Source organism: Rattus norvegicus, chromosome 2 (assembly GCF_021556685.1).
Source record: "Rattus norvegicus strain SHRSP/BbbUtx chromosome 2, alternate assembly SHRSP_T2T, whole genome shotgun sequence".
In the NCBI taxonomy this organism is placed as follows: Eukaryota; Metazoa; Chordata; class Mammalia; order Rodentia; family Muridae; genus Rattus; species Rattus norvegicus.
In genome coordinates this window covers 122,058,537-122,072,636 of record NC_141535.1, presented here as the reverse complement: position 1 = coordinate 122,072,636, position 14,100 = coordinate 122,058,537, and the positions used below count along the sequence as shown (strand labels likewise).

The window sequence follows — 14,100 nt, the reverse complement described above, 5'->3', positions numbered from 1 at the left end:
CTGTCAAGCTGCTGACATATGCTCTCTCCTGTTTCTTTCTGCAGGCACTCAGAGCTATGAGTTTTCCTTTTAGCACAGCTTTCATTGTGTCCCATAAGTTTGGGTATGTTGTACCTTCATTTTCATTTAATTCTAAGAAGTCTTTAATTTCTTTCTTTATTTCTTCCTTGACAAGGTTATCCTTGAGTAGAGCATTGTTCAACTTCCACGTATTTGTGGGCGTTCTTCCCTTATTGTTATTGAAGACCAGCTTTAGGCCTTGGTGGTCTGATAGCACGCATGGGATTATTTCTATCTTTCTGTACCTGTTGAGGCCCGTTTTTTGACCAATTATATGGTCAATTTTGGAGAAAGTACCATGAGGAGCTGAGAAGAAGGTATATCCTTTTGCTTTAGGATAGAATGTTCTATAAATATCTGTTAAGTCCATTTGGTTCATGACTTCTCTTTGTCTTTCTACGTCTCTGTTTAATTTCTGTTTCCATGATCTGTCCATTGATGAGAGTGGGGTGTTGAAATCTCCCACTATTATTGTGTGAGGTACAATGTGTACTTTGAGCTTTAGTAAGGTTTCTTTACGTATGTAGGTGCCCTTGTATTTGGGGCATAGATACTTAGGATTGAGAGTTCATCTTGGTGGATTTTTCCTTTGATGAATATGAAGTGTCCTTCCTTATCTTTTTTGATGACTTTTAGTTGAAAATTGATTTTATTTGATATTAGAATGGCTACTCCAGCTTGCTTCTTCTGACCATTTGCTTGGAAAGTTGATTTCCAGCCTTTCACTCTGAGGTAGTGACTGTCTTTGTCTCTGAGGTGTGTTTCTCAGAATGCAGGGTCCTCGTTGCATATCCAGTTTGTTAATCTATGTCTTTTTATTGGGGAGTTGAGGCCATTGATATTGAGAGATATTAAGGAATAGTGATTTTTGCTTCCTGTTATATTCATATTTGGATGTGAGGTTATGTTTGTGTGCTTTTCTTCTCTTTGTTTTGTTGCCAAGACGATTAGTTTCTTGCTTTTTCTAGGGTGTAGCTTGCCTCCTTATGTTGGGCTTTACTATTTATCATCCTTTGTAGTGCTGGATTTGTAGAAAGATATTGTGTAAATTTGGTTTTGTCATGGAATATCTTGGTTTCTCCATCTAAGTTAATTGAGAGTTTTGCAGGATACAGTAACCTGGGCTGGCATTTGTGTTCTCTTAGGGTCTATATGACATCTGTCCAGGATCTTCTGGCTTTCATAGTCTCTGGCGAAAATATGGTGTTATAGGTCTGCCTTTATATGTTACTTGACCCTTTTCCCTTACTGCTTTTAATATTCTTTCTTTATTTTGTGCGTTTGGTGTTTTGACTATTATGTGACGGGAGGTGTTTCTTTTCTGGTCCAATCTATTTGGAGTTCTGTAGGCTTCTTGTATGCCTATGGGTATCTCTTTTTTTAGGTTAGGGAAGTTTTCTTCTATGATTTTGTTGAAGATATTTACTGGGCCTTTGAGCTGGGAGTCTTCACTCTCTTCTATACCTATTATCCTTAGGTTTGATCTTCTCATTGAGTCCTGGATTTCCTGTATGTTTTAAACCAGTAGCTTTTTCTGCTTTACATTATATTTGACTGTTGAGTCGATGATTTCTATGGAATCTTCTGCTCCTGAGATTCTCTCTTCCATCTCTTGTATTCTGTTGGTGATGCTTGTATCTACGGCTCCTTGTCTCTTCCTTTGGTTTTCTATATCCAGGGTTGTTTCCATGTGTTCTTTCTTGATTGCTTCTATTTCCATTTTTAATTCCTTCAATTGTTTGATTGTGTTTTCCTGGAATTCTTTCAGGGATTTTTGTGATTCTTCTCTATAGGCTTCTACTTGTTTATTTATGTTTTCCTCGAATTCTTTCAGGGATTTTTGTGATTCCTCTCTGAAGGCTTCTACTTGTTTATTTATGTTTTCCTGTGTTTCTCTAAGGGAGTTCTTCATGTCTTTCTTGATGTCCTCCAGCATCATGATCAAATATGATTTTGAAACTAGATCTTGCTTCTCTGGTGTGTTTGGATCTTCTGTGTTTGCTTTGGTGGGAGAATTGGGCTCCGATGGTGCCATGTAGTCTTGGTTTCTGTTGCTTCGGTTCCTGTGCTTGCCTCTCACCATCAGATTATCTCTAGTGTTACTTTGTTCTGCTATTTCTGACAGTGGCTAGACTGTCCTATAAGCCTGTGTGTCAGGAGTGCTGTAGACCTGTTTTCCTGTTTTCTTTCAGCCAGTTATGGGGACTGAGTGTTCTGATTTCAGGCCTGTAGTTTTTCCTATCTACAGGTCTTCAGCTGTTCCTGTGGGCCTGTGTCTTGAGTTCAACAGGCAGGTCGCTTGGAGCTGGAAGGTTTGTCTTACCTGCGGTCCCAAGGCTCAAGTTTGCTCGTGGGGTGTTGCTCTTCACGGCGGCAGCAACCAGGAAGATTTGCACCGCCCTTTCCGGGAGCTTTCGTGCACCAGGTTTCCAGATGGCGTTTGGTGTTTTCCTCTGGAGTCAGAGATGTGGGCCGAGTGTAGACTCTTCTGGTTTCCCAGGCGTGTCTGCCTCTCTGAAGGTTTAGCTCTCCCTCCCTTGGGATTTGAGTGCAGAGAGCTGTTTATCCATTCGGTCCCTTCAGGTTCCCTTAAATAATCTTTTAAAAACAAAAAGAAGGCCACACATAAATGTTGTCCTCATCCCTCATCAAGGAAATGTCTCTTCCAGACAGATGGAGACCACTGCAGAAAACCACAGTCAATCACAGCGCAGAGAACACGCCCAAACCTAAGGAACACTGCAGAAGCAGAGGAAGGAGCCTGTAAAAGCCAGAGTGTCGGAGAGTTTGCTGGGAGACTGTGTCTCACACTAATGTCAGAGACCACATCGATAAACCCTAACCTAAACAGATGCCTAAGCATGAGCTGAACTAGGAAAAAGAGCAGCAGGCATGCTAGCCTGGATGAGAAAAGGACCTCGAGGCTCCACACCCACAGAAAGAACTATGGGCCACTGAAGAATGCTACCAGCTGGAGAAAGTTTCCCCCGGGGAAGAACACACCCATTCGTTATCTAGTCCCAAATGGTCAGCCTTGAGAACATACATATAAAATAACAACATACAGACTGAGCAGGTTTGATGTAGAGCTATGTATGCACAACCATGTATACATGTAAAAACAATTTGTGAAAGAAAGAGAGGCCATGAATTTGAAAGACAGCAAGGAGGGGAAGATGAGGGGCATCGGGGTAGGAAAAGGAAAGGGAGAAATGATGTAATTATAATCTCAAGAATTAAAAAAAAGTATTTAATCCAATAAATATTTTTTAAAGGAAGTCTTAAGCCCTCTAAGGAAATTTCCAATGGACTTCGAAGCTCTCAAATAACCGGGAAATGTTTCATGACTTTCCACAGCTTACCATTTGGACAGCAGATTCACTGGCTCAGCTCACTTTCTCTTTTCTGGAATGAAAACAAAACAGGTTTATTTGTTCATTTGTATGTCAGTGTGGGAAGGGCAAGGCCTGAGAGTGGGGTCGGAAGACAACTGAGTCTGCTCTCTCTTTCCAACCTGTGGGTCCTGAGGATTCAACTCGGGCCATCAGACTGGGCAGCAAGCCTCTCCATCCACTGGGCCACCTCCTGCCCTTTTATTTCAACAACTAATCTCCTAGATTTAAAGTAAAATCTCCTTATGGATAGCTTAAGTTTCCAACAAGCTGGCCTCCATCACTCTGCTTAATAATTAAATGCCTAATAACAACCCACCCTCTATAAGGAGCCCAATATCTCCATACAGAGCGTGCAGCACTCCTCTGTCACCTGCCTTCGTAGCCTCTGGTGTTCTCCATGGCTCTGTTTCCTTTTGTGTCTCTGGTGGCTGCCACTCACAGACCAACACAACTGGAAACGTTTTGGTGTGTGGTAATTGGTGTTTGTCCAAACATTGTGAACTAATAAGGCACGGGAGACACGGATGCTTTAACAAGGCAAAGTCAAGGGAATGAATGGCGTTCTGAGTGGATGATTTCAAGCCCACACCCAGGCAGAGCTAACTTACAGCTTTTCTTCCTCACAACGATACTATAAATAAAGCACAGACATTTCTGCTCTCCTGTAATCCCTTCCATTGTGCGGTTTTGTGTGCAATCTCACGCAGTTGGTGTGGTCCACACGGCAAGCTCCCGAGAGGCAGGAACTGGCTGCAGGGCCACCTGTTGGCCTCACATAAACCAAGGGACCTGGAAGACCTCACATGTCCACAGTAAGTGAATAACTAAAGTATAAGAAACTAAGTCTTCGTAGAGAAAAAAAATTGGAAATTTAAAGTTAAAATGTAACAAATGTGCCCTAAAATTGGAAGAAAAGCATAAGTCGCCATCCACTTAAATACCTCTCTCTTCTTTTCTTTTGTTTACACTTAGCAAAAAGAAAAAGAAAGACTACCTATGAGGTGTATCCTGGACCTTTCAAAGAATATAGCTATCTGAAGATGAGGTATGAGCAGACAATCATTGGGAGCAAAAACATTGCAATTGGTGTGCGGCGTTCTCAGCTAGAGTGACAGGTGTGTTTGAACCAAGACAGGGCATGACTGGGCTGCCTCTCATCAGATTCCTCACCTATATAAACAACCCTAAGACACAGACAGCACTGCATGTTTTCTTAGTTTCTTGGAATTTACATAAATATACATCTGTTGTAAGAAAGAAAGATTAAGCATCACCTCCAGGCCATGCTTCATTCAACTGCCTTTACTCATTTCTGTTCAGACCTTTATAGGTCGCCCTGAGTACACAGAGCTGGAGGAGTGTGTGGGAGTGAGCTGTGAGCACAAGGCTACCTGGCAGGCAGCCACCTCGCCATTCATCTGCTCATAACACAAGCTAATGAGCATGCCTGACTTCAAACAGATAATGAGAAGTCGACATACTCAGAACACAATGGAAGACGGTGGTGTGGGAAGTGTTTAATCTGTCCTTCTGCCTCTGCTCCGGACTCTTGAGACTGCTCATATCGTAGAGCAGAGGGAGTGCCTTGAATGCACAATCCTGGCTTCAGAACCCATGGCCAGATAAAATTAGCTGTGGGGGCGATGCTGCAGACCTATAATCCCAGATTTGGAGTGGTAAAGGCAAGAGGATTGGGAGCCATTCTTGTCTGCATAGGAGTTTGAGGCCAGCCTGGATTACATAAGATTTTGTATGTAGTGGTGGTGGTGCTGGTGGTGGTGATGATGATGATGATTGATTGATTGATAATAAATAAACATTTTTAAAAAGATAAACTTTTTCTGAGCCAAAGAAGACTACATTATCAGCAATAAATCCAGCTCTGTCTATGGACTATAAAATGAAAGTAACTGCCTCCTTTTTTTCTTTCTTTTTTTGTTTTTCGTAGCTGGGGACCGAACCCAGGGCCTTGAGCTTGCTAGGCAAGCACTCTACCACTGAGCTAAATCCCCAACCCCAATAACTGCCTTCTTAATACTGAATAGCTGAATAGAATTGGTAAGATACTCAGTGTGTGTGTGTGTGTGTGTGTGTGTGTGTGTGTGTGTGTGTGTGTGTGTGCATGTGTGTGTGGTCACATGTGCACTTCCCTTAGGTGATCCCACAAAGGCTGATATGGAAGATTTTTATAACATAAAAGTGGGTAAAAAACATCAATGTCTATGCTATTCTATAGATTCTGTACTCATCATTCATGACTGGAGATTTTAATCTGTCACTGACTGACAAAAGAACTGGCTGTTCATGGATCCAGTTTTTCTGCCCAATAAATGAGATACTCCTTTGCCAAAATCTTTTTCTTAACAAGGGTGACAAAACAAGAAAGTTTAAAGGGAAAAAATTACAGAAAATTTTGCTCAAGAATTTGGGAATTAAAGAAACAAAATAAAACAAAATTCATTTATCCAAGTGTGTTGATGGCAGACTTTTATTACCACTACTCGGGAGGCAAAGGCAGATGGGTTTTTGTGATCTTGAGGCCAGCCTGATCTACATTGGGAATTCTAGGTCATCCAGAACTACATAGTGAGACTCTGTCTCAAACAATTAATCAATTATTAATTAACTTTTTTTAATTCCAGAAAACACCCATAGATTCCAAGTGAGCATGTGTTCCCTGAGAAGTTTTCCATTACAAAGAGAACACTAGATGGTATATTGTCACCATCGCCACCTGGCCTAGTCCTCAAAGCTGGCTGTCATAACTGACAGGGAAGCCTGCAGGGTGTCAGTGGTATTTCCAGGATTCTGTGATTATTAAAAAGCTATAAACTTTGCCTGTTCAAACCACACTCAGGGAGGCACCTGCTTCTTCAGCTGCAGGTCTGTATGTCAGAGAATAATCAACTTTTTAGATAGATACCCATGAGCCGTTTTCCAAGTGGGCTATCATTCCTGATTCCACCCAGCACCCCACCCCAGGGGAGGGTTAGTGTGCTTCCAATGTGGTCCTCATAGCACTGGGGCATTGTATAGTACTTACACAATCCTAATGACAGTGACCATTCCCTCGATGTCCATGTCTGCCCTACAGAAAACTCCCTTGAACTATCTTCTGTTTCAAGGAACACTTATTTGCATATAAATGTGTCTATAGATCTTTCTTGAGGACACAGGATTGTTGCTTTTATTTTAGCAGTTGTATGTGTGAAGCTATTTTAACCACATTTCTTTTGTTCCTTTTGAGGAATATAAGCATTTAATTTTAATGGATATCAATTATTGATATTTTCATTAGCCATTCCTTTAATGTTTAAGAAATCCAACCCATGGTCTAAGAGATAATATTATGTATGCTCTTTTATTTTAATGAGGCTTATGTTTTTGCTTTGTATCTAGTATGATCCACTATAGGTTGAATTTCTGATATGGTGGACAGTAAGGGTCAAGGTCACTGTTGTGCAGTAAAGTAGTTGTCTCAGCACACACACTGCTCCCCTCAGCCTTGGCTTTCACTTCTCCAATCATCAATTGATCAGTGATCACCCAGTCTTGATTCTGTCATTTTGCACCTTTGACCTATATATTGGTTTTACATTAGTTTCTTTGGACAGCTTTGTAGAAGAAACTTCCACTATGCTTCTAAATTACTAGTCTTGTTTTGGCATTAGCTCTAGATTCAGTATAGATGAGAGTAAAAATAATTTTCTGAAGGCATATATACTACATTTTCTGAGCAACAGCTCCCTGCTACCCTAAAATGAAAATCCCTTTTGTTATATTACTTAACAAATTACATTTTGTATTTATTCTGCCTTTTCATGCATTTACTTGGAAACTTCCTATTGCTTCCAGAACAACCATGAGATAAAGTTAAACATCTGGAAATGAGAATAGAAAGACAAAACAACTGTGGATGCACAGATCTGTCTCATTTCCATATGAGAGATACTTTTAACAAGGGAAGTTACAAAGAAAGAAAGGAAGAAAGAAAGGAAGGAAGGAAGGAAGGAAGGAAGGAAGAAAGGAAGGAAGGAAGGAAGGAAGGAAGGAAGAAAATGAATCCTAACAGCAAGAGAAAAATAATTTTAATATGTTGCTGAGAGATTGTTCTTGTGATATTTTGGTGAAGAGTGTGGCTGCTTTTTGCCATTGTCTAAGGAGTCTGCCTGGGGCTAAGATGAAAAAGTTGAGATTAATTGCATTGGCAAAGGAAATTTCAAAACAGCGTCAATAGACTCTGTCCTGTAGTTCACTTTTATGAAGAGCGTTTTGATGAAACAGCAAGCTTAGAAAGGAAAAATACAAAATGTATGGTTCAAGAGTTAAAGGGACACTAGGAAGGAGACTAGAGCTAATCCTGTGTTCAAGGATATAAGCATACTAACAATATTAAATGGAATTAAGGGAATGGTTACCTTGGGGCAAGATTCCACCCACCTCAATTTCTATCTTGTTAAAAGGAATTAAAAGAAAGCTTAGGTCCAGGCATGGTGGTACATGCCTTTAACCTCAGCACTTAGGAGACAGAGGCAAACAGATCTCTGAGTTCAAGGACAGCCTGGTCTACAGAGGAAGTTCCAGGACAGCCAAACTTAGGCAGTGAAGAAAACCATGGTAAAAAGAAAGCTGGAAAAGATATTATTGGGTGAGGGGGCCATGTTCCAGTCCCAGCAAGCAGAAGAACATGGCAGCTTTGGTAGCTTTGGACTTCAGAATCAAGGTTGGAATTTCCCTCCACAACCTAAGGAGAGCTGCTGAGGCCAGATATATGGCAGGAGTATTTCTGCAAGGATGTCTAGAAATGCCATTGCATGGAGCTGTGAGGATGAAGCCTGAATTGCCTCTAAGACCGCAAGATGTTTGAGATGCCAGAGCCATGGGACTCCTGCTAAGAAAAGCTGCTAACAGAGTGAAACCAGCATAAGAATAGAAATGTGTTGCAGCCAACAAAGCTAAAAGAAGTTGGAGATCTAAAGAGTTTTCACATCAGATATGGAGATGCAGTATTTGAATTTGCTCAGCTAGTTTTTGGTCTTGCTTTGGTCCAGTAGTGCTTCCTCACTATGCTCCCTTTCCTACAATTTGAAAAAGTAATGTATATCCTATGCCATTTAATGTTGGAAGTATGTGATCTGGTTTTTTTCTTTTATTTATTTTGCTTTTATAGGGGATTACAGTTAAGAGATTGCATGAATCTCAGAAAGGATTTTAAACAATGTTGAGACTGTTATAGACTATTGGGACTTTTGAAATTGAACTACATGCACTCTGCACTAGGTTATGCCTACAAGTCTATGGGAGCCAGGGAATGAAATATGGTACTTTAAGTAGGCAGGATCCCCCCTCATCCAAAGACTCGTGTGTTCCAATGCTTGGCCCCTAGGGGATGAGAAGATTAGGAGGTGTGGCCTTTTTAGAGTCGGTGTGGCCTTGGTTGTGGAAGTGTGTCACTGTGGAGATGGGCTTTGAGCTAATGTATGCTCAAGGTATGCCCAGTACCACAGTCCCCTTCTGCTACCTGCAGATTGAGATTTTGAAGTCTCAGCTCCTTCTTCAACACCATGGACACTGCTGTGCTTCCCACCATCATGATAATGGAGCAAACCTCTGAAACTGTAAGCAAACCCCAATTAAACCTTAGTCATGGTGTCTCTTCACACAAATAAAATTCAAACTAAGAGAGCACCCCAAAATCCCATCAGACACACTACTGGACTTAAGGGTTTGTCAGTCACCAGCACCATAAGCTGTTCAAGCCAGAAGATCAGAAAGAAAACAAAAACCAAGGGGAAAACATACCATCTAACTGAGATAAACTCAGAAAACAGCATTTAAATCTATAGTTACCCAAAACCCAGATGCTTAGAGGCCAGCATAAGAATAAACAACAACAGCCAGGCTAATATGTCACCATAAGATCAAAGCTGCAACTGAAAGCCCTAGATAACCCAACACTGTTGAGGCACAAGAAAATTGCATGATATATAATCTTATGAAAATGATAGAGGCCTTTAAAGAAGAAATTAATAAAATCCCCTAAGGAAAGACAGGAAAACACAAACAATGGGGGGAAATAAATAAATCTCTTAAAGAAAGCCCAGAAAAAACAAACAGGTGAAGGAAATGAAAAAGAAATTTTTCAGGGGTTGGGGATTTGGCTCAGTGGTAGAGCGCTTGCCTAGCAAGCTCAAGGCCCTGGGTTCAGTCCCCAGCGCTGAAAAAAAGAAGAAGAAGAAGAAGAAGAAGAAGAAGAAGAAGAAGAAGAAGAAGAAGAAGAAGAAGAAGAAGAAGAAGAAGAAGAAGAAGAAGAAGAAGAAGAAGAAGAAGAAGAAGAAGAGAATAGAAAAAGAAATTGTTCACAACCTGGAAATAGAAATAGAAATAGAAATAGAAGCAATAAAGAAAATACTGAGAGAATCCTGGAAATGGAAAATCTAGGCATGTGAACAAGAACTACAGATACAAGCATCAAGAATACAAGAGATGGAAGAGAGAATCTTGGGCATAGAATATATGATAGAAGAAATTGATGCATTAGTCAAAGAAAATGCTAAATCTAAAACATTCCTGATTTAAAACATCCAGGAAATCTGGGGCACTATGAAAACAGCAAACCTAAGAATAATAAGAGGAGGAGAATTCCAGCTCAAAGACCCAGAAAATATTTTTAACAAAATCATAGAAAATATTTCTCCTAACTTAAAAAAGACATGCCTATATAAAGGTACAGAAAGCTTACAGTACACCAAATAGATTGGACCAGAAACAAAAGTCCCATAAACACATAATAATCAAAACACTAAACATGCAGAACAAAGAAATAAAACTAAAAACTATAAGGGGAAAGGGCCAGATAACAATTAAAGGCAGACCTATCAGAATTATACTTGACTTCTCAATGAATACTCTAAAAGCCAGAAGGGCCTGGACAGAAGTCTGACAGACTCTAAAAGATGTCAGCCCAGACTACATACCCAGCAAAACTTTCAATCATCATACATGGAGAAAACATAATATTGTATGAGGAAACAATTAATGTCCATAAATTCAGCCCTATAGAAGATGCTAAAATGAAAACTCCATCCCAAGGAGGCTAACTACACCCAGAAAAAATGCACTAAATAAATAATCTCTTACCACAAAGATGAAAAGTAGGAAACACACCTGCATACACTACAACCACCAGCAACAACAACAAGATAAGAGGGTTTTTTAAAAAAGAATCATTGGTCATTAATATCTCTTCATATCAATGGATTCGATTCCCCAATAAAAAGACACAGGCTAACAGAATGGATGTGAACATGGGATCCATCATTGTGCTACATACAAGAAACACATCTCAACATCAAAGATAGACAGATGAAAGAACTGGAAAAAAGATTTTCCAAGCAAATGGACCCAAGAAGTAAGCTGGCGTGACCATTCCAATATCTAACAAAATAAACTACCAATGAAAATTAACCAAAAAAGATAAGAAAGGATATGTCACACTTATCAAAAGAAAAAGCCACCAAGATAGTATCTCAATTCTAAACAGCTGTGTCCCAAAAGCAAAAAGGCACCCACATTTGAAAACAAAAAACAAACAAAAAACACTGCTAAAGCTTAAATCACCCACCAAACCTCACATATTAATAGTGGGAAACTTCAAAACCCAACTCCCACCAATGGACAGGTCATCAGGACAAGCTAAAAGACATTATGACACAAAGAATCTAACAGATATCTACAGAACATTTCATCTAAGCACAAAAGAATATACCTTGTTTTCAACACCTCATGGAACAGTCTTCAAAATTGACCCCATATTCAGTCACAAACAAGTCTCAACAGACATAGAAAAATTGAAATAATTCTCTGTATTCTGCCACAAATTAAAGCTGGATTTCCATAACAGAAACAACAGAAAGACTACAAATTCATGGAAGTTAAACAACTCTCTACTGAATGACTACTAGATCCCTCAACTGAAGAATGGATAAACAAAATGTGGTCCATTTATACAATGGAGTATTACTCAGCTGTTTAAAAAAAATACCACCATGAGGCAAAACAGATGGAACTAGAAAAAAAAGCATCCTGAACCCAGACCCAGAAAAGCAAATACGGTTTGTACTCACAAGTAGATATTAGCTGTAAACTAAAGGATAATCTCTCTACAATCCATAGACCCAAAGAGGCTAAACAAGGAGGGCTCTAGAAGGGATGCATAAATCTCCCTGAAAGGAGGAAGTAGAATAGATATTGGGTGTCCTGGAGGTGGGTGGGAATAGGAACAGGAAGGATCAGGTTGGAGGAGGATGGAGGAAGAAAGCACTTGGAGAGACAACTGGAATGGGGCTGGGGGGAGGGTGTGCATTTCAGGTTTAAGGTAGAAACCTAATGAAATGGAAAGTCTCAGGATCTAAACGGGTGACTGTAGCTAAGATTCCTAGCAATAGGGGGATATGGTGCCTGAACTGGACATCTCCTGTAACCTGGCGAGACTTCCAGTGGAAGGATTGGGACACCAACCCAGACACAAAACCTTTTACCTACAGTTCGTTCTGCCTGCAAGATGTGCTGGGGTAAAAGTGGGGCAGAAATTGTGGGAGTGGTCAAACAATGACTGATCCTCTTGAGATCCATGCCTAGGGGGAGTCCATGGGTGACACTGCCTGGAGGACCTGGAACTAGAGGCTGGATAGCCCAGAGACTTAGAATAGAAACAAACATGACCAGAAAAAAAAGTCAATGAAATGATTCCCTAATGATACTCTGCTACAGTTTTACACAAGTACCTAATATAATCATCATCAGGAAGATTCCATCCAGCAACTCAGCTAAACAGAAACAGAGAGCTGGTGCCAAACACAAACATTTGGTGGAACTTGAAAAATCCTGTGGAAGATGGGGTGGAAAAATTGTAGATGCCAGGGGGTCAAGAACACCAAAACAAAACAAACAGAAAACATAGAACCAACTAACCTAGGCTCATAGAGGCTCACATACACTGAACCAATCACAGAGCCTGTTTGGGTCTGACCTAGGACTTCTGCACATATGTTATGGTTGTGTAGTTTGTTCTCCTTGTGGGGTTTCTAACAGTCTGAGCAGGGGCCATCTCTGACTCTTTTGCCTGCTTTTGAGACCCTCTTACTCCTAATGGGTTACCTCATCCAGCCTTAATATGAGGGAAGTTTCCTACTTCCTACTGCCATGTTTGGCCTGCTCTTTTCTGAAGGGAAGTAAAAGAGGCGTAGTTGTGGGGAGGTGGGTGGAGGGAGGGACTGGAAAGAGACAAAGAAAGGAAACTTAAGTCAGGATGTAATAGATGTGAGAAAAAAATTAAGTATTTTTTACTTTTTAATTAAAAATGAAAGATTACTATGAACAAATACATACCAACACCAAAACAACCTAGAAGATGCAGTTAAATTTCTGAAGATGCTGTCCACTCAGAAGCATTTAAGTCTTATCTGACCTAGATTCAATAATGAATTCGAAATTGTAAAAAAGTCTCTAAAAAAAATGAAGAAAAGCTCTCTGCTCCCAGACCCCGTGGGAAAGAGACCTCACCGCCTGGTCAGGTGGGCACTCCTGAGGCTGCAGAGCGGAAGAGACCACCAACACTGCCCACCCCTGCCCACATCCCTGGCCCAAGAGGAAACTGTATAAGGCCTCTGGGCTCCCGTCGGGGAGGGCCCAGGAGCGGCAGGACCCCTGCCTGAGATACCGCCGGAACCTGAAGGAAACAGACTGGATAAACAGTTCTCTGCACCCAAATCCCGTGGGAGGGAGAGGTAAACCTTCAGAGAGGCAGACAAGCCTGGGAAACCAGAAGAGACTGCTCTCTGTACATACATCTCGGACGCCAGAAGAAAACACCAAAGGCCATCTGGAACCCTGGTGCACTGAAGCTCCCAGAAGGGGCAGCACAGGTCTTCCTGGTTGCTGCCGCTGCAGAGAGCCCGTGGGCAGCACCTCGAGAGCAAACTTGAGCCTTGGGACCACAGGTAAGACCAACTTGTCTGCTGCAAGAGAGCTGCCTGGTGAACTCAAGACACAGGCCCACAGGAACAGCTGAAGACCTGTAGAGAGGAAAAACCACACGCCCGAAAGCAGAACACTCTGTCCCCATAACTGACTGAAAGAGAGGAAAACAGGTCTACAGCACTCCTGACACACAGGCTTATAGGACAGTCTAGCCACTGTCAGAAATAGCAGAACAAAGTAACACTAGAGATAATCTGATGGCCAGAGGCAAGCGCAGGAACCCAAGCAACAGAAACCAAGACTACATGGCATCATCGGAGCCCAATTCTCCCGTCAAAACAAACATGGAATATCCAAACACACCAGAAAAGCAAGATCTAGTTTCAAAATCATATTTGATCATGATGCTGGAGGACTTCAAGATAGACGTGAAGAACTCCCTTAGGGAAACACAGTAAAACATTAATAAACAAGTGAAGCCTACAGAGAGGAATCGCAAAAATCCCTGAAAGAATTCCAGGAAAACACAATCAAACAGTTGAAGGAATTAAAAATGGAAATAGAAGCAATCAAGAAAGAACACATGGAAACAACCCTGGATATAGAAAACCAAAAGAAGAGACAAGGAGCTGTAGATACAAGCTTCACCAACAGAATACAAGAG

General features: G+C 41.0%; 1 long non-coding RNA gene across 4 annotated transcripts in view; it reads right to left on the bottom strand.

The window, feature by feature from the left end:
- The window catches only part of LOC108350243 (uncharacterized), a 302,908-nt gene that overhangs the window by 136,731 nt on the left and 152,077 nt on the right, over positions 1-14,100 (bottom strand). The window contains exons 6-7 of one of the 4 annotated variants that reach the window (XR_015674429.1): positions 3,423-3,465; positions 1,336-2,658 (exon numbers count right to left, since the gene is read on the bottom strand). The exons of 1 other annotated variant lie outside the window; for it this stretch is intronic. This is a non-coding gene — a long non-coding RNA (uncharacterized LOC108350243). Of the gene's footprint in view, positions 1-1,335; positions 2,659-3,422; positions 3,466-14,100 lie in introns of those variants that run through there. 2 more of the 4 variants (XR_015674412.1, XR_015674415.1) reach the window with 2 other exon arrangements.